This window comes from Saccopteryx leptura, chromosome 3 (genome assembly GCF_036850995.1).
Source record: "Saccopteryx leptura isolate mSacLep1 chromosome 3, mSacLep1_pri_phased_curated, whole genome shotgun sequence".
Taxonomy (NCBI): Eukaryota; Metazoa; Chordata; class Mammalia; order Chiroptera; family Emballonuridae; genus Saccopteryx; species Saccopteryx leptura.
In genome coordinates this window covers 172,119,905-172,146,522 of record NC_089505.1, presented here as the reverse complement: position 1 = coordinate 172,146,522, position 26,618 = coordinate 172,119,905, and the positions used below count along the sequence as shown (strand labels likewise).

General features: G+C 40.6%; 1 long non-coding RNA gene across 1 annotated transcript in view; it reads left to right on the top strand.

Annotated features, from left to right (window-relative positions):
- The first annotated feature begins 3,036 nt into the window (after positions 1–3,036).
- Positions 3,037–26,618, top strand: part of LOC136397742 (uncharacterized) — a 77,366-nt gene continuing 53,784 nt past the window's right edge. The window contains exons 1-2 of the long non-coding RNA XR_010749911.1: positions 3,037–3,228; positions 4,557–4,608. This is a non-coding gene — a long non-coding RNA (uncharacterized lncRNA). The remainder of the gene's footprint in view (positions 3,229–4,556; positions 4,609–26,618) is intronic.

The following is a 26,618-nucleotide window of genomic DNA, read 5'->3' as shown; positions in this document are numbered from 1 at the left end:
CACTAGGACTTAAGCTCTAACTGCAAAGTGTAGAAATGTAACACCCTTTTCCTAAGTACTTGCAGGTTTTATAGGTTACTCAGAAAACTGTTCAAACACTGTCCAAGAGGCACTTCCAGCATTACATCACCCAAGGACTGACTTTCACATGGACAGGTCCATATACCGTGATCCTGACAACTCCCACTGCTGCTAAAATAGAAAAATGGCATGCCTTACTCCAACCACAAACCTGAAGCTGGTTGGTCTACATATGGCAAATATATGAAAAAACTAAAGACTCTTTTAATCAGGCTTTGGGAAAAGGGAAACTAGGATAAAAAGAAAGTCAACTTGATTGTCACTAGAGATTAAAATTTTTTTTAAATCAAAAGTTCTGACTAGAAAGGAATTGTATGGTTTTGATAATAGAAGGTATAAGGTATGGAAATACTTTTGAAAGAAAAAGGAAAAGCAAGTTGTTATGAAGGCCAGTTATTTCTGGATAAGAAAGTGCATGAAAGTTGAAGGTTTATGTAAGTTGTAGAAGGTTTGTGCAGGTTGTAGGAGATTTGTACCGAGAAAAAAGAATTTGTACAGTCAGAAAACTGGTTTTCAAAGAATGTTTAATCAGTCACCCTAGCTAACAATCCTCTACCCTCCCCACTTATTAGGACAACTCTTTCCTCCACCCTGACCATCTGGAGCTCAGAAACAGAGAAACAAAACCGACCCCTTGTCCTTCTATTCTCTATTCACCTCTCAGCCTGCCTCACCCAATCAGGAACTTTCTACTCATGTGGGATCAACACCTATCTGCGTCTCCATACTAATTAGACAAAAACCTGTACCCTAATCTATCTCACCCTAAATATCAACCTAATCCCACCCCATGAGCCTCTTCCAGTTCCTAATACACTATCCATCAATGTAAGGACCAAACAAGCTATACAGGTAATTTCTCTTCTTATTGCTTTAAGAAATCTCTACAAAAGTAGATCTAGGGACAAGGGGACTAGCCACACTGCCCTGTCTTATTCCTATTTACTCTCTCTCTCTCTCTCTCTCTCTCTCTCTGAAGCCCAGCGAATTCGTAAACATGGAATCAGTGGTTTCCCACAAACTGGGCATCTTGACTATTACCTTTCATTGCTCCACTCACTCTCCTATTTATTTTTCTAACTTTTAGACCCTGCCTCTTACATTTGTTTACTAGTTTCTTACAGAACCGCATGCAGACCTTCACCAATCAGACAACTGGAAAAATCTACCTAACCCTACACATCAACCCTGAAACCTGCCCTCGCGAAACAGAAAAATCTGAAACCCTGTATCAGCAAACCTCCTAAATCCTATCTTTCAACTCCTACAGGTCCCCTAACCCTAAAGCTCTCCCATATTCCTGAAGAACTAGGAGAATGAATAGCATTCACCTCTTAATGCTTTTCAGTCTTTTTACCTTTCACATAGTAAAAGGACAAGATCACTGGGTCTTCTTGGAGCCTACAAACGGACATGAAACATTTCTTTTAACTCAAGCTAACTGCTCTCTCCAGGTCTGCCAGGAAAAAATATCTCTAACTTTACCATGGAAGAACTTTCACACACACACCCCTATACAACCCTCCTTATCTCTGCATTGCTAATCTCCAAATACTTGCCTCTTTCTTTATTAAGTTCCTACAGGCTGGGATGAGAGAAATCTCTAGGATTACCTACAATCAAATGCTCCTACACTCCTATTCCCCAGTACCCCAAGGAGAACTTCATGAGGGAAATATCAAATAGGTAGGGATGACAGCAGGAAGAAGCCGCCCCTCAGCCCGAGAATTTCCCTCCTGAATGTTCTCCAAACCCTCTTCCTTTTTAACCACACATATTCAGTTCTTCTAAAAATTTACACCAACAGGTTCCCTGTCTCTTAAAATCTCCACTTGTCCTCTCATTTGAGAGGAACCAGACCAGCATGTCTCATGAGGCTCATACAGGAGACCATGTATCACCATGTCACTCTGTCCACTTGGCACTAGCAGCAAGCAACTAACAATTATTACCTCGCAAAATTTTTGTTTACTTCCTCACTCAGGTTTTCAGAAACATCACCTGGTTCAGACCTTACAGCATGGAAATTGACGACCTCTTTAACTGGATGAGGGACTTGGCTTGGCAAGGTTCCCTTCTCGAGTTCTCTCCAGAAGAAGCAATAATTTTCCAATTTCTCCTTTTTCTCCTCATCAACCTTCACCATATATTATAAAATTAATAACTGCCTTTCTTTTATATGTAACCACAGAGTCGAGAAATGATAGATACGTGAATTCCAAACTGCCCTCTTGATGTTCCGCTTATCTGTCAGACCTCACCCTTACTGGACTATTGACCCTGAGACAGAGGAATTCCAAAAGCTGAAAAGCCGCCCCAAGGAGGGGCTCCGGACACACCAGGACTTTTGATTCAACACCCACATGCTCGAAGCCCCCCAAGGAGGAGCATTCCGGACAGACCAGGACTTTTGCTTCAGCATCCCCTCAGGCTCTCCCAAACACTATATAACTCGCCCCTAGTCTGTAACCGGTGCTCTTCTCCCCCAGGAGGAGTGCCCAGCAGGGTTCCTTTCTTCCTTTCAATAAAGCCTGTTACTCTGGTCTTTTGGACTCCCATGGATTCCAACATGAGGGAGCAAGGAGAGAATAGAAAATTAACCGTTGGCAAAGAATCACGCAAACGTGATGCGAGAAATTGAGTTACATCTTCTTTATAACGTGCAGCGCGCGCGCGCGCGCGCGTGTCCCCATCTCTCGTCCGGCGCCCACGTGGCTGTTGTCCCAGGGCCACACCTAGGCTCTGCAGGGCGCGTGAGAACAGGTGCGGCGCCAGGGCGGCCGCCAATGGGCCGCGCCGACCGTGAAGTACTGGACTGGACTGTGCGCGCTGAGCGCCGCGGGTGCGGAGTCTCGCCGGGCGCACGCCGGCATTTGGCCGTTGCTCGCTTTGACTGGGTCTGTTTTCCATCCTTTCAGCCTGTGACCGACGTGGGTGGTGAAGCCTCGGGGCAGCGGGATCCCCTGAGCGCTAGCCGGCACCGGCGGCGGGAGAATGAGCGGCACAGGCGCCAGGGCTGCCCCCCACCCCCCGCGCCCAGCCTGTGGTCAAGAGCGTGCTGGTATACCGCAACGGGGACCCCTTCTTCTTGGGACGCCGCGTTATCATCCACGAGAAGAAGGTGTCCACCTTCGACATCTTCCTGAAGTAATATAGAGAATCTACCTACTTTCTATCTAAGGTTATAAATTAGATCAGGGGTCCCCAAACTATGGCCGGCGGGCTGCACGGGGGCCCCCTGACGCCATTTATCCGGCCCCCGCCACACTTCCGGAAGGGGCACCTCTTTCATTAGTGGTCAGTGAGAGGACCACCACTCCTGGAGTACTGTATGTGGCGGCGCCGCAAAGCGTGGCGTGGCTCACTACAGTACTACTTCCAGTGACGTGGGATGCACGTGTCAGGGCTCCGGAAGTGCGTCATATCACTTATTACACCTAGCACTGACAAATATGGAACTGGACATTGACCATCTAATTAGCCAAAAGCAGGCTTATAGTTCCCATTGAAATACTGGTCAGTTTGTTGATTTAAATTTACTTGTTCTTTATTTTAAATATTGTGTTTGTTCCCGTTTTGTTTTTTTGCTTTAAAATAAGATATGTGCACTGTGCATACAGATTTGTTCATAGTTTTTTGTATAGTCCGGCCCTCCAACGGTCTGAGGGACAGTGAACTGGCCCCCTGTGTAAAAAGTTGGGGACCCCTGAATTAGATGCTAGATGTATACTTATTTTTATACTAGAGCATTTATTTAGCACCTTTTATGTGTGAAGCACAGTGGTACCAGATCACAGTGATGAACTGATAACTTGAAGTTGACACAGGTATAAAATTTTTAGGTTGTGCTTATGCTAAAGTTGAAGAAGGATCACTAGTTAATATCTGTAGCATGTTGTAATGGAATAATAGGGGTCTCCAAAAATTAGCTAGTCCACCCATCTGCCTCAGTTGAACTAAACCATTCCACATGGCTAAGCATTTCTCTATCATTAGAAATTGCTGTCATAGGAAAGATTTTTGAGCCTTTCACGGTTGTGAGTTTCACAGTTGATAGTTGCTAATGCATGCTATCAGTACTTTTGTTAAACCTGAAGTCCGACCAATGGAACTGTTAAGCAGCTTTATACACAAACCACTCTTTATATCTAAACTGACATAAGAATGAGAGATACCATATACAGTATATATAGCAAGTAGCTAACCATTGTAAGGGAAAGTGTTCCCCTGTAGAAGTATGCATTTCTAAGACTTCAGTTTCATTGAAGTTTAGAACAGACCTATGTCAACACTGGTTGGTGGTGCTGAAATTGCTTTGATTAGTAACTATTGATTTTAGCTTTAGGCTTAAGTATATATTTCTATGGCTTGTTTTACTATTTAACAATTTTAAAAAAGAAATTTATACAACTGACTCAAATGCAATAAAAGAAACTCATTATTTGTTTGTTTGTTTGTTTGTTTTTCTCTCCCAGTTACTTGGACATAAGAGAAATCAAGAGGAGACCAATGGAAGTTAATACAGAGGTAAAACAAGTAACATTTTGAAGGCTCAAGTAAATAATAGTGGCAATTTTGTGCTTCTTGGGCTGTGTTTAGAGTGTTACACGATGTTCTACTCATAACAGATGACTTGTCTAATGTTTATAGATGGAACACTATGTGTTTTAAGGCAAAGACAATTTTTTTTGGAGCATTATCAGTAATGAAGAGACTAATTATCCTAAACAAATATGTACTAAAATGTAGGATTAGGCACAACATGTTGTTATTTCCCCATTTTCTAGTTTTATGTTTTCCGGTTGAAATCCATAGAACTTTTCCCTGCCAAATGGAAAGAGATTCTGAGCACCATTATACCAGTCTTTACCCATACTACACCCCTGTTCTCATTGCTTCTGATGGCCCTGTGTCTGAAATAACTGTGATCACCCTGGCTGCCCCAAGGACCCTGTTGGACTTTCCATGATGTCAGGAAAACACTTCCTATTTTTTTTTTTTTTTTTTTTTTTTTCATTTTTCCGAAGCTGGAAACAGGGAGAGACAGTCAGACAGACTCCCGCATGCGCCCGACCGGGATCCACCCGGCACGCCCACCAGGGGCGATGCTCTGCCCACCAGGGGGCGATGCTCTGCCCATCCTGGGCGTCGCCATGTTGCGACCAGAGCCACTCTAGCGCCTGAGGCAGAGGCCACAGAGCCATCCCCAGCGCCCGGGCCATCTTTGCTCCAATGGAGCCTTGGCTGCGGGAGGGGAAGAGAGAGACAGAGAGGAAGGCGCGGCGGAGGGGTGGAGAAGCAAATGGGCGCTTCTCCTGTGTGCCCTGGCCGGGAATCGAACCCGGGTCCTCCGCACGCTAGGCCGACGCTCTACCGCTGAGCCAACCGGCCAGGGCCAAAACACTTCCTATTTTAACTTGCATTAAAGTTCACTGGAGCACAATTTTCGAAAGCTTGAGTGAAGATTGGAAATGAGTCTTGTGAAATATTCAGAACACTACTTTCTATACAGCTTCTGAACCCCTAATCACGGTCTGGTAGTCAAACTGCAGCTCAAGAGCCACATGCAGCTCTTTGGACCCTTGAATGTGGCTCTTCCACAAAATACCACGTGTGGGCACTACCTCGATAAGGAATGTACCTACCTATATAGTTTAAGTTTAAAAAATTTGACTCTCAAAAGAAGTTTCAATCGTTGTACTGTTGATATTTGGCTCTGTTGACTAATGAGTTTGCTGACGAAAGCCCTAGTGGAATTTTCAGATATTGTGTAAGACGTATTCTTTAGTTTGTGGTTGAAATATATACTGCTCACAAAAATTAGGGGATATTTTATTGCTTCATATTCATTTTGAAATATCCCCTAATTTTTGTAAGCAGTATAGATTAAAACAAAGTTGTTTTTGTTTTGTTTTTTGTTTGTTTGTTTTTTAAGCAGCAGTTTTAAGTATCCCAGTGAGACAGGGAAAATTATAGTTAAACCCAGACTGGAACTCTGTTCACCAGACCAGACATCCCCTTTTCCCATTTTGATTCCACATGCCATGTGCTTCCACGGCTTGTGCCCTGCCAGGGGATAAGGGGCTGATGGGAAAAGGAGGTTCTTCTCATTCGTAGTGCAGAGCCCCAGAGAGAAGCCTCAGCTCTCGCCTTTTCCTTTCACCTTGTGTTTATACCAAACAGGACCAAGTAGGTCTCTCTAGGAAAACAAAAGACAAAAAACATGTAAATAAACATGTAAATAAAAATTCTAATTCTGTATATTTGAAGAATGTGAGGTTAATTTCATTACTCAAATAATTTGTGGAAAAGGTGGTAATCCCAGACAATGTTTAAAATAGTTAATATTATTGTAAGTTAGGTTTTCGATGTGAATCAGAGTGCTTGTTAGTGAAAGTGATAAGCTTTTGAGCTTCAAATAAACAAAGGTATATGGTTTTTATGTTGTGCTTATGTTACAGCTGAAGAATGAGAGCTAGTCAATATCTGTAGCAAATAGTAAAAAAAAAAGGACAGATTAGTGAATTAATTCTAGATATAATTTTGCTTGAAGGATATACAACTGTTTGAAGTAGGGGACCTTGCATGAAATTGGTGACTACCTGAATTTCTGCAATAGGATATGAGATATGTGACTTCCTCTCCAAATGCGGGCATATATATATTTACTCTGATTCCTGTGTTCTTGGTGAAGAGTTTGTCCCTGGCAAAGAGCAGCAGGTGTGCAGTAAATTTTTCGAATATAATACCTTTTCTTCTTTAAAGATTATGTTTAACAATGGAAGCATTCACAGACACTAAGGTTAATGTAACTTGCTGAATGCTCTTCTACTTTGGGGTAATAGCTATTGTTTTCTCTTTACTTTGGGCCTATGTGTCAACCACAGAGACAGCTTCTGATTTATGAACATACATCTGATAGTGAAAAACCCACCCCTTATCTGCAGCTAGAAAACTGTATCTCTTCCACTTTTGGTTTTTACTGTAATCCTCTCCACTTCTCCTTTCCTCTTACTGCACAGACACTGTTGTAGCCTTTCATTTCTTCTTAGTCCTTCCCCATAAAGCCTTTCAAAGGGGAGAAAGAGAAAGAAGTAGAAGAAACTTGGGGATGCAGGGGAAATGGGAAGAGGTGGTGGGGAACTGCTGGCTCTTCAGCTCCTTCCCTCACCTGCCCCAGCCCCACGCTCCCACTAGCTGCCCCTTCCCCAGGCCCTCTCCTCTGCGCCTGCCCAAACTTGCTCCCGGTCTGGACGAGCAGTGTGTTCACTTCCCTCACTTTGCATTTTGCATTCCCAGTCCTGATGTTCCACACACAGACTCTGCTCCCAAAGCCCATCCCATGGACACATTCGGAGCCTGCTTGAGCAAGAAGAGCCTCACCTTTCATTGCCAGAAAGGGAGAATTTTGGGTTCCTGGCATCTGAAAAAAGGAATGCTGAATGCATTTTCCCATAGAGATACCATTGTAACTATTATCACTGCTGTTTTAGGTAGAGCACAAGTTAGAAAGGCTTTTGTGGGCTGCTCCTAGAACCTGTCTATGTGTAATTCTTACTGAGGAGAAATACCTCTCTCTTTTCTACTACTTATTTATAATCCGACTTTTAGAACTCAGTAAAAATTTAAGTTAGAGGAATATCTATCTATATTTAAAATTTGTAAATAGACTTGGTCAATCTACAAAATTTGTAGATTCTGGTTTTTTTTTTGTAGGTCTTTAAAATTTTTTATTTAAGACAGTGATTTTCTCTCAATATTTGTTCTACTGAGAAAAGATTGCATACTTTATTAAATACTATGGATGACCACTATCCTTAGGAGTAAGATACATACTTTATTTCCAACCATGGGGAAGGGTTCACAGAATTACTTCTGAAGTGGGCTTAAAACCTAAGTCATGAATATGGAGGGCTTAGAGTTGTTTCAGTACAATAGTAGCACAAACAGTGTTTATGCAAAGACTTTTTAGGACCAAGGTTGAGTAAAATTACTTATCAAAATTGGGGACATTTCTCTCAAATCTGAGGTAATTTAATACTCTTTGAATTTTCAGTGCCTGGGCTGCATAATAAAAGCCACCATATGGCACAGTGGATAGAGCGTTGGACTGGGATGTGGAGGACCCAGGTTCGAGACTCCAAGGTTGCCAGCTTGAGCGCAAGCTCATCTGGTTTGAGCAAGGCTCACCAGCTTGAGCCCAAGGTCGCTGGCTCGAGCAAGGGGTCACTTGCTCTGCTGTAGCCCCAGGTCAAGGCACAGATGAGAAATCAATCAATGAACAACTAAGGTGCCGCAACAAAGAATTGATGCTTCTCATCTCTCCCTTCCTGTCTGTCCCTATCTGTCCCTCTTTCTGACTCTCTCTGTCTCTGTCACAAGAAGAAAAAAAAAGCCACAATACCCGTGTACATGATTTGGTTATCCTAACTGCCTAACACATGTTAATTCTGATGATTCACAGAACGTATTACTGTGGAAAGACCTTTACAGCTGGGTGGGGTTACGTAGAATGTGTGGCACCGAGTCCCAGGAGTTGTGGCTAAGTGTTCAGATGTGACAGGCAGTGCAGCCCAGGAGGACTGGGAGCTGGCAGCAGTCCTACCCCCAGAGCACCCTCACCCACGTGCAGACTGCATACTGGTTGCTGGTTAGACAGTTAATAATTTAGACATGCTGGTATCCACTTGCTGACCACAGGTCACAGTAACTAGAATGTGCGTGTCACCTTGACATGTGAAGGTCTTTTGCGGGTCTTGTCATTGCTTGACTGTTCCATGAAGCTCATCTTGGAAGAGACACTGAACGGATGCCAGTCATCCTCCTCGTCCTCCTTATGAGTGGATCCTTAGGACAGAGAAAGGCAGGACTCTAAGGGCTTCTTCCACTGCCCCAGAAGAAGCATGTGGTCTTATTTGGCCAACACTCCAGTAGCAGGAGAAGAGGAAAGGGGTGGATAGAAGGCGACGGGAATAAGAAAAGTGAAAGGGGACTCTGTGGTAGTTTGCGCTGGCTCCAAAGCCAGGCAGCATCGTGTGCTCAGAGCAGACTTCCCAATTGCCTCTCTCCATCTACTAATGTTCAGATAAAGAGACCACCTAGAGACCTCTGCTCCTCAGTCACTCTGCATAGCTTTATTGTCATCCTGCTTCCCCTGCATCACTGGTGGTTTTACTACAGATGCTTTTCTCATCTTCTGATCTCGGTAGCATATCCCTTCCTCCCAGTCCTCTCTCTCCCGCCTCCTCACCCTCCTCTCAGCCCAGGTTCAGACCCTATTCTCTGCTTCCACGTTCCAAGCCACTCCCAGCCTCTCTCTTTCCTCTTTAACTGAAGCAGTGTGTAGGAAGCCTCTGATATGCACTGGGGGAGGGGAGGGTTGGGGGACACCTCCCTCTTCCTTACCAGCCTGGCCTGTGCTCCTACATTTTTGTTTATGATTTTTGCCTCCTTTCTTCTTGTTTTTCTACCTTCTGTGCTTTGCTTCCATGTGATTGATGGCTATACCGCTTAGCGTGCAAGGCAGAGTGCTGGGAGCAAAAATGAACAAGACATGCAGAACAGACACTGCCAGAAATGTCTTGATGAAATACAGATGTATGAGTGTCTCTAGTCCCTAGGACCTCACCATAGGTGACTCAGTTGGGCAGGGATTCAGTTCAGTTTGTGATCTTTTATTTGAAATGATTTGACTTTATCATGTTGCAATAAACAAAGCCATTTGTAAACTCTTGAAATGTAAGCTTTCTTCTTTTTAAATCTAGAGTTGTAGATCCGTCAGTCATCCCTGGCCCAGTGGATCCTTCACCTTTTGATATTTTTAAGTATTTTGAATGCAAAATCTGTTTTATTGTCTAAGAAGTCTTGGCACACATTATATGCAGAAAGGACAAGCAGGGACCTTGGTTCCAGAGCACATATTATATACCGGGATCTGTGCTAGGCAGCAGGCATGGAATCAGTCCTTAGTTGATTTTTGTTTGTTTGTTTTTTTGTTTTTTTGACAGAGACAGAGAGACAGACAGGAAGGTAGAGAGATGAGAAACATCAATTCTTTGTTGTGGCTCCTTAGTCTCCTTAGTTGTTCATTGATTGCTTTCTCATATGTGCCTTGTCCAGGGGGCTACAGCAGAGTGAGTGACCCCTTGCTCAAGCCAGCAACCTTGGGCTCAAGCTGGCGAGCTGTGCTCAAACCAGATGAACCTGCGCTCAAGCTGTCAACCTCGGGGTCTCGAACCTGAGTCCTCTGTGTCCCAGTGCAACGCTCTATCCACTGAGCCACTGCCTGGTCAGGCAGTTCTTAGTTTTTGCTCTTTTAGGGTCTAGGGGAGGAAACAGGGAAATAAACCAACTGTTATTACCTACTACAATTGTGATGCATTACAGCTATTGCAGGGCACATGTGCTGAGCTAGAGGTATACTCAGATGAGTGAGAAGGTACAGATGGGATTAGGGGTGTGTGTCAGTTTGTAATGGTTTGAAATATAATAGAATCTTTTATTTTTGGTGTTTTTCTATTAAAGTTTTGAGAATGTTCCTTTCTACACCTTGATTATGGGGGATTACTTAATACTTGTACGTGTGAGTGAGTCAAAGACTATCTCTGACAAAAAGAGTGAACATTGATTTAGAAGGAAGGAGGTAAAGGTCGCCTTGCTGTCTGTCAGGTTTGGAGAAAGATGCGGAGCAAGCTGGCTGCAGAGTTAGTGTAGAGAGTGTGTCTTCTATGGTCACGGCCATGCAGCAGCTGCGGGAGGCCCTGCCGCATGCATTCCTGCTTTCTTATTGCTGATACTCCTGGATCTGCTTTGCTCTAATCATATTTTACCAGGGGTCTTTAATTGCTAAACCTGTTGCCCTCACTTCATAACAGCTCCTAGTTAATCCCCACTTTTCCTAATCTCACCTCAAAATCTGTAATTAGTCCAGAACTGATCTCTGCTTCCCTCACTCTCCTCAGCCTCCTTCAGTGAGAACTCAAACCTTACTGAAGGTGATCTCCTCCTCCCTCTTCTCAGCATCACTCTGTGGTTTCCCCCAGTGCCATGCCCTGTTGTACCAAGTCAGCAACCCTGCTTTTGTTGGACTGCAGGTTTGTTCCTGTTCCTGGCAGTCATTAGATGGTCAGGCATTAGCATCTGCATCGAAACTGCCTGTTTGATCATAAGTCTCTTGAGGTCTGCTAATGCTGTACTGTACCTAGTGTTAATAGGCTGGTAATCATTTTAATTCTATAGTTTTGAATGTTCCCCATCACGCACTTAAAGGAGAGGTCTGTTTGCCTCATGCATGCCTGATTATTCTGCATTTTGCATAGGAGTGGGATGTCTCAAATAACTCAACAGTAGTCATGGCCACTACCTGTTTAGATTTTGTTTCAGGGCTAAAATTAGTTGTGCTTAAACCTTTGTGTGATACATTTATTGTCACATTAGTATGATTTGGAGCTATATTAAATGACTGCTATTCACTCAGGGGTTATTGTGTACCTGTTTTATTCCAGGCATTGTGTGTGTCACTTGGACACCAAACACGTGGCCCTGACCTCATGGAGCTTATGCTCTTTAGTCTTCCTTGCCTGCTGTGCTTCGATTTTAACTCTGCCAACACTGATCTTTGTTGCAGAACTTGGTGTAAGGTAGACTTCTTTAATTCAAGAGCTGTATTTTCAGGGCTAAACAGTTTTTGAACTACATTATTAATAGTGGGTCAGGAAATGGACTAATTTTTGAGGAGTAATAAACACTTAATTTCTGGAAAATTAGTTCCTTTTTCCCAGAGTTATAAACACCTAAACTAATTGTGACCGAAATCAACAACTACGGTTGTCCATCTCCTTATGATCAGGATAAAATTAGTTTAAACCTGCATTTACTTATTCTATTATTTTATTTAATTTTTAATTTAAACTTAGTTTAATTTTTATTTTAAACCTGTATTTAAACTTAGTTGGAATGTCCAACATTTTCCTCAAGATTTCTGTGAAGTCCTTCAGGGATTATTGTCTCACGCTCACCTCTTATGGACTTCTGCTTCCAAAATGGTAGTTGAGTTTCTGGACTGTCTTGTTCTCCTATAGCTTCTGTCTCTTTAAGACCCCACCAACTCAGAGGTAAAACCTTTTCACTGATGTCCACACAAATACTCTATTCATACAAGTTTGTGTGTGGTGAAATTTACCACTGGTTTTCAAATGGGGTAGGTTTTCTAGGTTGTATAGAAGAATCAACAACTCAAAACTTGATGTCAGATTTTCTCATTCTTAATAACACCTTGGTTTTATTTATGAACCCAGTTTCCAGCTTTTGGCCTGTTTCTTGGCCTTCTCTCTCTTTTTCTCCTCCCATACAGCACTTCTCTGCTCCCCCCTCCCAGCCCAAGTTCCTACTGATTTCTAATACAGACAATTGAGAGCTTTATTTTGTTAACTTGAATCTTCCTACTCTTTATTCTCAGGGTTAGCAGAAGAGGCTAAATTTTACCGCTTTACTCACATTTATATTTAACTATGCCAGTCATACGCACAGTGATAGGCAAGGAGAGAGAACAGAAAAGGTCATGCTCGACTTCCTCCAAGTGACCCATCTGTGGGTGAGTGTGTTATATGTAGTTCTGAGGAGTGCTGCCTTACAGAACAAACTGAGATTGAAATCAGAAGTCAGACCCTAATGAATGTGTCCTCAAGTAGTGGAAATCTCCTTGTTGGATAAACTGTCATACTGAATCCTCCTGAATCCGCCCACTCATTTTAGATTTTCATTTGAGGAACATTTGGATAAACATTGTTTTTTCTTAGTGGATTGGAACACTGCAGGGATACCTTGGAGAGGACGGGAGAGAGGAAGAGAGTTTTCAAAACCCTCAATGCTTTGCTTTGTCTGAAAAGTTTGTGGGGGCATGGGTTATACTTCAGGGGGGTTGCTCCAGTGAATGTCTATAAGGTTTTGAATATCGGTATTAAAAACTTCACATTTCAGTTTAATCATTAGGCAGAATCTCTAGTGAAATATACTATGGGATATGTTACTTAAAGACTTTTGGTTGGGAATGGGATTCTAGACATTAAATTGGGTGTTAATTATTAACCATATTGTAGAAAGGCGTGGGACTATGTGGTTTAACTCACTAATCTTTAGCCTGGGAATTCTGGGTTCAAAAGGGGAACTACTAAACAGTTAAACACCAAAATATTTCTTTCTTGAACTTGGGAGAAGATTTCCAGATTTTATTAGTCAGGTTTTCTAATGTATTAAAAAATCAAAGAAAATAAAACCCCCCTTTGTGAGTTCTTTCAACAATAATTGAAGCCTCTCCCCCACTTTTTTATTTTATACCCTTACCCACCTCTCCAATGTAACTGCTAAACAAGAAGTGTTCTTTCAGGGAGCCAGTTCACATCAGTGGTCATGGCGATCCAAGTTGAGTATGGCCTTGCTGAGGCTCTATGAAGACAGAGTTTTCTGTTAAAGAGACAACTGGCTACATTTCAGTTTTCTTTCGCACTTTTTTCTTTTGCATTTTCTTGGTATTGAACTGATGTGTGTGTGTTTCTGTGTGATGTTTGAATAAGAATGAAAAAGAGATGTTCACATCAACCTGGAAAATATTGGTCTAATGAAAAATACCCATTAATTACTATAATTAGCACTCCTAAAAAGCTAGAAGTTTGGTGATTTTAGTTTGTCCGTTAACATGTATCATGGCGGTGGTTCCAAATATCTTGCATTCTCTCTACTTGACATTTAGACATGATTTTAGGAAATTGAATGTAAAATTGGAGGGCATGCAAATTAGAACATTATAATTTTTTATTTATAGTAAAAGTTCTAAATAAACATATACATTTAATAAACATTTAGTAAATAATTATCAGCCTTTTAAGAAAAAATAGAAAAAGTATCTAATAAAATAGTTAAATGCTAGCTAAATGTCTATGCTTAAAAATGCTACTTAATTAAAATATCAAACTATACTCAATGAGAAATTTCAGTTAAGTCCCCCTTAGAATAGGTCATTTTGACCACTCCAACAGCAGCCCCTACTGAACAGAGAAGAACTTTTTGTTCTTACACTGCAGAAGATTCAGAAACATAGAAGACAAAATTTTAGGAATATGTAGTATGCTTTGAAGTTCTTCCAAGGTTTACCAAGCTTTTGATTGATGGATACTTGTGCTCTTACTTACTAGTAAATTACTACTTCTGTTCCTACTTTATTTTTATTTTTATTTTTTTTTAATTTTTATTTTATTTTGTTTTTTTACAGAGACAGAGAGAGAGTCCGAGTGAGGGATAGACAGAGACAGACAGACAGGAACGGAGAGATGAGAAGCATCAATCATCAGTTTTTCATTGCGCATTGTGACACCTTAGTTGTTCATTGATTGCTTTCTCATATGTGCCTTGACCATGGGCCTTCAGCAGACCAAGTAACCCCTTGCTTGAGCCAGCGACCTTGGGTCCAAGCTGATGAGCTTTGCTCAAACCAGATGAGCCCACGCTCAAGTTGGCGACCTCAGGGTCTCGAACCTGGGTCCTCTGCATCCCAGCCCGACGCTCCATCCACTGCACCACCGCCTAGTCAGGCTGTTCCTAATTTAGAATAATTGTTAAAAGGAGCTTATTGAGTTTTCTGGTTAAGTCAAAAGATTCCAGAATTGTGACTATTTCCATATGTAGGACTAATAGCAAAACATGACTACATAGATAGCAAGGAAGACAAATTATACTCAACCATTTACTGAGCGTTGCTCATTTATGATTTCACATTTTATCAAGGATATTTATTAAGAGCCTGCTGAATGCCAGGCTTGATGGATTCTAGCCATCAAGATGTAAAAAGACACTGACCATGTGCCAATCAGACATTACAACAAGCTAATTGTAGGAGGAGGACCCTGAAAAATGCTTTTAAGGAAAAGCTACAAGAAAAAGAATACAATGATTGAAAAATAATGCCAGAGATTGTTAGCCCAAGGGAAGAAAATAATTCATTTGGACCTAATTAATAATTGGCTTCAATATTGACAAAGAATATGGTGACTAGTTCTTCTCCATCACTGCTGGATACCGCAAAGGGGGCAACAAAATTAAGCCGTGGTGTGAATGTTGAAGAATTTAAGTCAGATTGAAAGAAATAAAATTTTAAACTGGTGAAGTCTACTAAATACTCATTGAAAGAAAGTGTCATATCTTCTTTCTATATATTTTAAAATATAAATACATTCTTCTGATTTGCATAATTCAGTTGTATACCAAGATGGTGAGATGAATTGAGATTGACTTGATTTACAAAATGTCCTCTAATATGAGGTTTTGTGGGTTGGATTGCTGTCAGAAGCTTCCATGGAAACCCCAAAGGTCTACTGCCCAGATTGCCGCCTCTTCCATGCAGGAAGCTGTGTGAGGGAGAGAACTGGGGAGTGACTGGCAGCAGTCCACGATGGTCCCTTCTGTTGTGATTTCTCAAGTTTCAGAGAGATCCTCAATGCCAGTAATAAGCATGTGCTGCAATTTGCTGGAAATCCTAGTCAAAATATTAAAAAATTTTTTGAAGCAACTCCATTAAAACAAAGGGTTTGGAGAAAATTCTTGTTTTGGAGTGAGGTTTTGTATTTAGAACTGAAGGTAACTTTGCATCCTCTACAGATACAGCAGCCATTCAAAGAGATGTTTCATTTTTTCTCCACACATTGTACACCCAGAAAAGAAAAGCCAAGAGAGGGATGTGTTAAAGGAATAAGAGAAGTGAAACTCAGAGGAATCAGTAATAAGAAATAAGTGCGTGAATTTATCTGTGACAATGCATTGATTTTTCATTAGAATATAGAAACTTAGTTTAGGCAGTTTAAATTTTATTTCTCTCTAATGTAGAACAAATTCTCTGTGTGTTTGTGTTTACTCTTCACATGTCTAACTTTGTTTCAAAGATCCAGAGTAGCACAGAGCAGCATCAAATCCTTGGGCTCCTTTTCTGGTGGAGTAGCCTTGTGTGAACACTGTGCAGTGAAGCTGAGGACTTGAGCTTAGACCCCGTGGGACAGTCTCTGTCCCCAGACTGTCCCCCATCATCCAGCTGTCATTTCAGCTGTGGTGTTGGTTAAGGCATGGGCAAGAGTGTAAGTGAAATTCAGCCTTCACCTATCACCATACTGGAAAAACATATTGGAAAGTCTTATCTTTATGTGTAAAATAATACATATTTCAGTGTACTTCAAAATGGATGGATGGAGGCAATTTTTTAAGGTAGGGCTATTTATTTGCCTTTGGTTGATTTCAGCATGATGTACAAAGGTGGTGTGCCTTTGTGTTTAGGTTGGTCAACAGTGAAATTCTCATTTGTCATTGTGAAAGACTCCTTTTTAAGCAGCCAGCCAGATCAAGCCCAGATGTCATCCATGATTACATAGTTTAGATGTTTGGTTTGTTGAAATAAGGTTGATTTCAGCCCACCTGTTAGCTGGGGGAAAAACTAAATGGTGAGGGATTGTGGGAAAGAGGAAATTAAATTGACTTGGTATATTTGCAATGACTAATGTTTAACCTGGAACGCTTGTCTCTAGGAAATTCTAAAGGCAGTCAGTCTGTGCTGCTTAGTGTGTGTTTTCTCATCTTCTAACAGTAAGTATTTTTGAGTTTCAAAGATTTATGGACCTCCATGGCCATCTTTGCTAGTTCAGATTATACTACTTAATGTATAGAAATTGTTATAAAACAAGTCATCGACATACAAGATGACGTCAGAGTAATGGCAGGGTAGGAAGCGATACTGATAAATCTCCCCCAAAACTCAACAAGATCTTCAACCAGAAACAGAAAAACCTATCCTTGGAGCCTCCAGATGTTTCGCAATACACCCAAAGGTATGATAGAGCGAAAAATTGGCTAAATATATAACCAAACCCCGAAGGAATTAGGGAGTAAGAAATGCTCCCCCTTCCTCACTAACCTAAACAGGGCAGCTTTCTCTGGGATCCGTGAATATAGAAACTGAGGTGGGCAAAGGGGGTGAATAGATCCAGGCCGTGGCACAAATGGCCGAACCAGGCTGTGGCATGGCGATCCAAGCCGAGGAAAAACTGATCCTGTGGCAACCCGGGCAATACAAGCTAACACTCACGCCAAACCCAGACAAAGAAAGACAGGCGGGGCAGCCATTTTACCCAATCTCCTGGTCAGCGCGCAGATAGTGGGTGAGAAATTTCTTCCTAAGCCCCGGGAGTGGGTGCCCGTGTTACCCCACAGAGAGGCAGAGTCAGAGGCCTTTCTGTGGGCCGAAAGTGGAATCTCTGGGCAGCCCCAGCACCCTGGGAAAGCCACGCATGGGAGGGAGCGAGAACTAATTCCAACAGTGGAACTTTTCCGTGCTGGTAGGGGATTCACTCAGAGGGAAACGCGGCCGGCCTCATATCCTGGTGTGCGCGCAGATAGTGAACGAGAGATTCCTCCGAGTGCCTCAGCAGTGCGCGCCTGTGTTATCAGACAGAGGGGCAGATTCAGGGGCCTTTGTGTGGGCCAAAGCGGAATCTCGGGCCGCCCCAGTGCCTTGCAAAAGCTGCGCACGGGGACGGAGCGAGAGCCAATTCCAACGCTGCAACTTTCCCATGTGGTTGGGGGTTTCACTCAGAACGTGAGACTGCTGGCCGGATATCCTGGTCTGCGCACACAGATAGTGAGCGAGAGTTTCCTCCAAGCGCCCCGGAAGTAGGCGCCCGCCTGTGTTACCGGACAGAGTGGCAGAGCCAGAGGTCTTTGAGTGGGCGGAAATCCCACCTGATTATGCTAGCAGCTCTGACTGACTGAGCCTTACCCAGAGCCCTGTGCTGACTGGAAATAGAGTGGGGAGCTGCCAGCTCTTTGAGCCTCTTACTATCCAGGCAGAGGCAGCAGCAACCCCATAGCTGGATTATCAGGCTACTAATTGAGGAAGGAAAGACTAGGAGAAAGGCTCCAGGAACACGGACTCTCTCATTGTCGGAGCCTATAAATGCTAATGAGCCTCGACTGCCAACGAGACTGAAGCACAATACATGACATCACCATAGAGACTTATCAACTGCAAACCTCTACCTGAGTGTGCCAAAGGGGCAGAACCCAGGGTACAGAGTCACCGACCAGGAAGAGGGAGAGAAAAGAAAAAGCAAGAAGATAACCTCTCAAAATCAAGAATAATCTGCAGACTTTATAACCTATCCCATTTTATTATATTTGTTCGTTTGTTTCTCTTATCTTCATTCTTGATATTTTTTTCCTCCTCCAATTTGGTCGTTTAACTGTCTACCGGTCTTACTCTCTCCTCTCCTTGAACTACACTACCCATAAGTGTTACATCTCCCATTATCTTTTCTCTCCTCTTCCTTTCTCTCTATGAGGGTTGCACTCCAAAACCCTTAACTCTCTCTCTCTCTCCTCTTTTTTCTTTTTTCTTCTTTTAGTGGTTCCCTCTTTCATTCTCTCTCTCTCTTTCTTTTCTCCCTCTATATTAGTTTCTTCCTTTCTCCTTTACATCTCCTCTCATTCAAACCTCAATAACAAACAAATTATCTTATCTGGGACTCAAACTTATGTTTGTGGCATTTTGGGGGGTTTTTACTTCACCTTTTTAACTCACTAGCAGTGCTCCCATCCCTGGCTCTCCATTTTATCTAGTTCTTGTTCCACTAAATACAATAGTAATTTTTTAATTTGTCGCCCCATTTTTCTGTTTTCCTCTTATTCCTCTCATCATAACTCTTAGTCAACCAACACCTAAAAGCAAATCATTTTATTCTTGACCCAAATTTTTTCCTTATTTGCTTTTTGTGGGTCCATGCCCCCTTCTTTTTTCTTTTTTTTTTTTGCCCCTTTATTACTTTTCCCCAATTCAGGCCCTCCATTACAGGCATTGTTTGTTATAATTCACAGTTTACCACAACATTTTCTCAAGAAAGAGGGGAGAGGAGAGGAGAGGAAAAAAGGAGGGGGGGGGAATAATTTCCTTTTATTAAAATTTTTATTTTATTTTATTTTTCTTTATTTCATTATTAATTTTTTAAAAAAAACAACTTTTCGATTTATTTTTTTTAACTTTTTATTCTTTATTAAATCTCATTAATACTATCAACAAAACCACCCTCAGATGCCATTAAGGAAGAGAAAATCGAATATCATGGATACAAAAGAAAGAGAGGTAACACAGCTAGATGAGGAAAAATCTATGGAGAAAAATTTTAATATATTGGAAACCTTGGAGCTAAATGACAGAGAATTCAAGATAGAAATCCTAAAAATCCTCTGAGATATACAAGAAAACACAGAAAGACAATTTAGGGAGCTCAGATAACAACTCAATGAACACAAAGAATATATGTCCAAGGAAATTGAAACTATAAAAACAAATCAAACAAAGATGAAAAACTCAATTCACGAGCTGAAAAACAAAGTAACAAGCTAAACTAATAGAACAGGTCAGATAGAAGAGAGGATTAGTGAAATAGAAGACAAGCAACTTGAGGCACAACAGAGAGAAGAAGAAAGAGACTCAAAAATTAAAAAAAATGAGATAGCCCTACAAGAATTATCTGACTCCATCAAAAAGAATAACATAAGAATAATAGGTATATCAGAGGGAGAAGAGAGAGAAAATGGAATGGAGAACATACTCAAACAAATAATAGATGAGAACTTTCCAAGCCTGTGGAAAGAACTAAAGCCTCAAGGTCAAGAAGCAAACAGAACTCCGAGTTTTCTTAACCCCAACAAACCTACTCCAAAGCATATCATAATGAAATTGACACAAACCAACAGCAAAGAAAAAATTCTCAAGGCAGACAGGGAAAAGAAGAATACAACATATAAAGGAAGGCCCATTAGATTATCATCAGATTTCTCAGCAGAAACTCTACAAGCTAGAAGAGAGTGGACCTCAATATTTAAAGTCCTGAAAGAGAGGAACTTTCAGCCACGAATACTATACCCATCAAAGCTATCCTTCAAATATGAAGGAGAAATAAAAACATTCACAGATACAGAAAAGATGAGGGAATTTATCATCAGAAAACCCCCACTCCAGGAATTACTAAAGGGGGTTCTCCAATCAGATACAAAGAACAAAAAAAACAACAAAACAAAGCCACAAGTAAAAGCTCCAAGAAGAACACAATAAAACCAAATTTAAACTGTGACGACAACAAAAAGAAAGGTGGAGGGAGAAGATGGAGATTAACAGTAGCAAAGGACGATGGAATGCAAAAGTACTCACAAAATAGTTCGCTACAATGAACAGGGTAGGGACCCTTTTCATTACTCAAAGGTAACCACCATTGAAAAAACCACCACAGAAGCACATGAGATAAAAAAGATAGCAACAGAGGAAAGATGTATGGAATACAACCAAATAAAAACAAAAGATAGAAAAACGAAAGAGAAGGATCAAACAAGACACAAAAATAACAGAAAGCAATCTATAAAATGGCAATAGGGAACTCACAAGTGTCAATAATTACACTAAATGTAAACGGATTAAACTCACCAAAGAAAAGGCACAGAGTAGCAGAATGGATTAAAAAAGAAAATCCAACTGTATGCTGCCTACAGGAAACTCATCTAAGTAACAAGGATAAAAACAAATTCAAAGTGAAAGGCTGGAAAACAATACTCCAAGCAAATAACATCCAAAAAAAAGCAGGTATAGCAATACTCATTTCAGATAATGCTGACTACAAGACAGGAAAAGTACTCAGAGACAAAAATGGCCATTTCATAATGGCTAAGGGGACACTGAATCAAGAAGACATAACAATTCTTAATATATATGCACCAAACCAAGGAGCACCAAAATATATAAGACAGCTACTTATTGATCTTAAAACAAAAACTGACAAAAATACAATCATACTTGGAGACCTCAATACACCGCTGACGGCTCTAGATCGGTCATCCAAACAGAGAATCAACAAAGACATAGCGGCCTTAAACAAAACACTAGAGCACCTGGATATGATAGACATCTACAGGACATTTCATCCCAAAGTGACTGAGTATACATTTTTCTCCAGTGTACATGGATCATTCTCAAGAATTGACCATATGTTGGGCTACAAAAACAACATCAGCAAATTCAAAAAAATCAAAGTTGTACCAAGCATATTTTCTGATCATAAAGCCTTGAAACTAGAATTCAACTGCAAAAAAGAGGAAAAATATCCCACAAAAATGTGGAAACTAAACAACATACTTTTAAAAAATGAATGGGTCAAAGAAGAAATAAGTGCAGAGATCAAAAGATATATACAGACTAATGAAAATGACAATACGACATATCAGAATCTATGGGATGCAGCAAAAGCAGTGATAAGAGGGAAGTTCATATCACTTCAGGCATATATGAACAAACAAGAGAGAGCCCAAGTGAACCACTTAACTTCACACCTTAAGGAACTAGAAAAAGAAGAACAAAGACAACCCAAAACCAGCCGAAGAAAGGAGATAATAAAAATCAGAGCAGAAATAAATGAATTAGAGAACAGAAAAACTATAGAAAAAATTAATAGAACAAGGAGCTGGTTCTTTGAAAAGATCAACAAAATTGACAAACCCTTGGCAAGACTTACCAAGGAAAAAAGAGAAAGAACTCATATAAACAAATTTCAAAATGAAAGAGGAGAAATCACCACGGACACCGTAGATATACAAAGAATTATTGTAGAATACTAGGAAAAACTTTATGCCACTAAATTCAACAACCTAGAAGAAATGGATACATTCCTAGAACAATACAACCTTCCTAGACTGAGTCAAGAAGAAGCAGAAAGCCTAAACAGACCTATTAGTAGAGAAGAAATAGAAAAAACCATTAAAAACCTCCCCAAAAATAAAAGTCCAGGCCCTGACGGCTATACCAGCGAATTTTATCAAACATTCAAAGAAGACTTGGTTCCTGTTCTACTCAAAGTCTTCCAAAAAATTGAAGAAGAAGCAATACTTCCAAACACATTTTATGAGGCCAATATAACCCTCATACCAAAACCAGGCAAGGATGGCACAAGAAAAGAAAACTACAGACCAATATCTCTAATGAATACAGATGCTAAAATACTAAACAAAATACTAGCAAATCGAATACAACAACATATTAAAAAAATAATACATCATGATCAAGTGGGATTCATCCCAGAATCTCAAGGATGGTTCAACATACGTAAAACGGTTAACGTAATATACCATATCAACAAAACAAAGAACAAAAACCACATGATCTTATCAATAGACGCAGAAAAGGCTTTTGATAAAATACAACACAATTTTATGTTTAAGACTCTCAACAAAATGGGTATAGAAGGAAAATATCTCAACATGATAAAGGCCATATATGATAAACCATCAGCTAACATCATATTAAATGGCACTAAACTGAAGGCTTTCCCCCTTAAATCAGGAACAAGACAGGGTTGTCCACTCTCTCCACTCTTATTTAATGTGCTACTAGAGGTTCTAGCCAGAGCAATCAGACAAGACAAAGAAATAAAAGGCATCCATATCAGAAAAGAAGAAGTAAAGGTATCACTTTTTGCAGATGATATGATCCTATACATCAAAAACCCCAAAGAATCCACAAAAAGACTACTAGAAACAATAAGCCAATACAGTAAGGTTGCAGGATACAAAATTAACATACAGAAGTCAATAGCCTTTCTATATGCCAACAATGAAACAATTTAATTTTATTTTTTTTTATTATTCATTTTAGAGAGGAGAGGGAGAGACAGAGAGAGAGAGAGGAGAAACAGAGAGAGAAGGGGGGAGGAGCTGGAAGCATCAACTCCCATATGTGCCTTGACCAGGCAAGCCCAGGGTTTCGAACCGGCGACCTCAGCATTTCCAGGCCGACGCTTTATCCACTGCGCCACCATAGGTCAGGCACAATGAAACAATTGAGAATGAACTCAAAAGAATAATCCCCTTCACGATTGCAACAAAAAAAATAAAATACTTAGGAATAAACATAACAAAGAATGTAAAGGATTTATATAATGAAAACTATAAACCATTGTTAAGGGAAATCGAAAAATATATAATGAGATGGAAGAATATACCTTGTTCTTGGATAGGAAGAATAAATATAATCAAGATGGCTATATTACCCAAAGCAATATACAAATTTAATGCAATTCCCATCAAACTTCCAATGACATTTTTTAAAGAAATGGAGCAAAAAATCATCAGATTTATATGGAAGTATAAAAAACCCCGAATAGCCAAAGCAATCCTAAAGAAAAAGAATGAAGCTGGGGGCATTACAATACCTGACTTCAAACTATATTATAGGGCCACGACAATCAAAACAGCATGGTATTGGCAGAAAAATAGACACTCAGACCAATGGAATAGAATAGAAAGTCCAGAAATAAAACCACATATATATAGTCAAATAATTTTTGATAAAGAGGCCAACAACACACAATGGAGAAAAGAAAGCCTCTTCAATAAATGGTGCTGGGAAAACTGGAAAGCCACAAGCAAAAGAATGAAACTGGACTACAGTTTGTCCCCCTGTACTAAAATTAACTCAAAATGGATCAAAGATCTAAACATAAGACCTGAAACAATTAAGTACATAGAAGAAGACATAGGTACTCAACTCATGGACCTGGGTTTTAAAGAGCATTTTATGAATTTGACTCCACAGGCAAGAGAAGTGAAGGCAAAAATTAATGAATGGGACTATATCAGACTAAGAAGTTTTTGCTCAGCAAGAGAAACTGATAACAAAATAAACAGAAAGCCAACTAAATGGGAAATGATATTTTCAAACAACAGCTCAGACAAGGGCCTAATATCCAAAATATACAAAGAACTCATAAAACTCAACAACAAACAAACAAACAATCCAATAAAAAAATGGGAAGAGGACATGAACAGACACTTCTCCCAGGAAGAAATACAAATGGCCAACAGATATATGAAAAGATGCTCATCTTCTTTAGCTATTAGAGAAATGCAAATCAAAACTGCAATGAGATACCACCTCACACCTGTTAGATTAGCTATTATTAGCAAGACAGGTAATAGCAAATGTTGGAGAGGCTGTGGAGAAAAAGGAACCTCATACACTCTTGGTGGGAATGTAAAGTAGTACAACCATTATGGAAGAAAGTATGGTGGTTCCTCAAAAAACTGAAAATAGAACTACCTTATGACCCAGCAATCCCTCTACTGGGTATATACCCCAAAAACTCAGAAACATTGATACGTAAAGACACATGCAGCCCCATGTTTATTGCAGCATTGTTCACAGTGGCCAGGACATGGAAACAACCAAAAAGCCCGTCAATAGATGACTGGATAAAGAAGATGTGGCACATATACACTATGGAATACTACTCAGCCATAAGAAATGATGACATGGGAACATTTACAGCAAAATGGTGGGATCTTGATAACATGATACGAAGCGAAATAAGTAAATCAGAAAAAACCAGGAACTGCATTATTCCATACATAGGTGGGACATAAAAGTGAAACTAAGAGACATTGATAAGAGTGTGGTGGTTACGGGGGGGAGGGGGGAATGGGAGAGGGAAAGGGGGAGGGAGAGGGGCACAAAGAAAACAAGATAGAAGGTGACAGAGGACAATCTGACTTTGGGTGATGGGTATGCAACATAATTGAACGACAAGATAACCTGGACTTGTTATCTTTGAATATATGTATCCTGATTTATTGATGTCACCCACTAAAAAAATAAAATTATTATAAAAAAAAAACACACAAAAAAACAAGTCATCTACTATTACCCAAGTTCCATTTTTAATTATGTGCTAATTGATAACACTCTACATTCACAGCCTGTTTTCTTAGATGTGAACAAATAACTCATTTGCCAATACTATCAATTTTCCATTAGCTAGTATAGCATTTTTCACATCAGGTTTTCCCCATCTGGGGCCCTTGCTTCGTAACAAATGGAGCCATTCTAGTGCCTAAGACAGGGGCCATGGAGTCATCCTCAGTGCCCAGGGCCAACTTGCTCCAATCAAGCCATAGCTGCAGGAGAGGAGGAGATGAGAGAAAGAGAACGAGAGACAAAAGTGAAAGGAGGAGGGATGGAGAATGCTTCTCCTGTGTGCCCTGACCAGGAAGCGAATCCAGGACATCCACATGCCGGGTCAATGCTCTACCACTGAGCCAACTGGCCAGGGCCTCTTTAGTTATTCTGACCAGATGTTTTGAGTAGCATATACGAAGTAACCAGGCAATCATAGCAACTTGCAGAGTTGGAGGAAGGGAATGTGGAAGGCATTAGGTGTTGGAGACAAAACATTTTTCCACCAAGATCAGTTGAATGTCAGTTGATCAGTATGGGCCTCACTTCTTCATCTCAAATGTGGAAATAATAATACCTTTTTAAAATAATTGTTGTGAAGGTTAGAAATACAGAGAAATATACTAAGCCCCTAGCATTATGCCTGAAGTATACTTAGAACTCAGTAAATGGAATTGTGCTACATTGTTGCTAAGAACCATGTGATTTGAGTGGCTGGTAAGTGAAATAAAGCATCATATTGAATGCTTTAGTAGACTCTGGTCATGTAGTTGAACATTTAAGCACTTATTCAACTATAAAACCCTCTGTAGATTCTAGGTGATGCTTATCACTCTTTCTCACTGGAGTGACCATAGAGTAGATGTTTGATAAATGGTTGAGGTTATTCTCATATAAATACATACACAAAAAGGAAATACAGCCTGACCAGGCCATGGTGCAGTGCACAGAGCATTGGACTGGGATGCAGAGGACCCAGGTTCAAAATCCTTATGTTGCTAGCTTGAGCGTGGGCTCATCTGGCTTGAGTATGGAGTTGCTGGCTTGAGTGTAGGATCATAGACCTGACCCCATGGTCGCTGGCTTGAGCCCAAAGGTCTCTGGCTCGAAGCCCAAGGTCACTGGCTTGAGCAAGGGGTCACTCATTCTGCTGGGACCACCCCCTGCCTGGTCAAGACACATAAGAGAAAGCAATCAATGAACAACTAAGGAGCTACAATGAAGAATTGATGCTTCTCTTCTCTCTCCCTTCCTGCCTTTCTGTCCCCATCTGTTCCTCTCTCTGTCTCTTTCTCTGTCTCTCTTGCTAAAAAAAAAAAATACATTAGTAAATAAAATAACACGCAATAAACTTCTATGTGTGACTGAATCTTGGAGCTGTTCTTCAAATATTGAGTGTTTACATAATTTCACAAAGACTGAGATATATATAGAGAAAAAATACACATGTGGATTGGCTAGTGTATTTTCAGTAATCAAAATAAAATGTCTGTCTTATTTTAGGAAAAAAGGGATTTTTGAAAATATGTTGGCTATTCTTTAAAAGCTCTGATAGATCAGGAGAACTCAGATCAGAATGTGAACAGCTAGAAGGGAGCTGAGGCAGCTACAACCCAGGCCACATTGTGTCCTTAAGGATAGTACTGCCACTTCAGTCAAACAATGAAGACATTTGGCTTCTCAGACCATTGCCTCAGACTTTTCACAGTGGATGCTGCAAGCACTACCTGTAGAA